Source organism: Pteropus vampyrus, unplaced genomic scaffold (genome assembly GCF_000151845.1).
Source record: "Pteropus vampyrus isolate Shadow unplaced genomic scaffold, Pvam_2.0 Scaffold138, whole genome shotgun sequence".
NCBI classification, from domain to species: Eukaryota; Metazoa; Chordata; class Mammalia; order Chiroptera; family Pteropodidae; genus Pteropus; species Pteropus vampyrus.
The window spans coordinates 40714-41701 of record NW_011888919.1 but is presented as its reverse complement, the minus strand read 5'-3'; the positions used below and the strand labels follow the sequence as shown (position 1 = coordinate 41701).

Genomic DNA, 988 nt, shown 5'->3' with positions numbered 1-988 from the left:
AATCTCTTCGCCCATCTAACGCTCCGAACAAAACGTCCACTTTCCCCGTGAGGACGCGGAGGCTCACGGTGGGCAGAGGCCCCAAAACACATCAATGTGGGCCTGGGATCAACGTCTGATCATTCTGGCTCTTGGGTCCATGTTCTCAGCCCACACGCTACGATGGCAGGGAGGCTGAGAACCAGCACGGTCAACATTTTCCCATTTTTAAGAGGGAAACCAAGGCCCACCTAGGGGCTTGTCTGTCTTCTGTCTGCCTCTGGGACCTCGGGCCTGTGCTCGGCGACCTTGGCCTTTTTGCGGAGGACACGACCCTGAGCTGTCTCCCTCAGAACACAGAGAGAGAAATATTTATCTGTCCACGGGGCTCCGCAAAGGGCAGACAGGAGGGGCTGGGTGCACAGTAGGAGTCCAAGATGGGAGTAGGGCACAGTGGGTGCTTATCGAGAAGTGCCTCAGAGGGACCTGCAGTGGCGACCGAGACTCTTCCTGGATGCACAGGTCTGGCGTCGAGGAAGCTGATGACACTGAGACCGGGGTTGGGGACATGGGCAGCTCTCCGCCCACCGAGCCCTCTCCAAGCTCATCTGCTGCTCCGGCAATTTGGGGGCGTGTGAGTCATGGGAGGAATACTGGAGGAGCGCACCCTGGGAGGAGGAAAAGGCCGCTCCTGCTTCTCCTGGGTTATGAAGATGTCCCGGGGGCCGTAAGGTGGCAGAGGAAGGAATGACCAGAAACCCGCGAGATGCCAGACACCAGGGAGAGACCTCCAGACCTCCGAGGTCCTGGCTGTGGGCCCAGATCATGCTCCCAAGTACTGTTGGGCCACGTTGAGGCCCCTCTTGAAAGAGAAGGTAAGGATGAAGGGAAGGAGGGAGGGGAGGAGGCAGGGGAGGAGGGAGGGAAGGAGGGAGGAGACAGGGAGGGCACTGGAACTCGAATTCGAGAAACAGAATCTTAATCCCTGTTACATGGGAGCCCACATCAG

The 988-nt window shown here is 58.6% G+C and overlaps 1 protein-coding gene across 3 annotated transcripts in view; it reads left to right on the top strand.

The window, feature by feature from the left end:
* The first annotated feature begins 6 nt into the window (after positions 1-6).
* LOC105297388 (C5a anaphylatoxin chemotactic receptor 2-like) overlaps positions 7-988 on the top strand; it is a 12121-nt gene continuing 11139 nt past the window's right edge. The window contains exon 1 of one of the 3 annotated variants that reach the window (XR_002782216.1): positions 7-854. The gene's annotated coding sequence lies outside the window, so the exon portion shown is untranslated. The remainder of the gene's footprint in view (positions 855-988) is intronic. The other 2 variants (XM_023535214.1, XR_896346.2) reach the window with 2 other exon arrangements.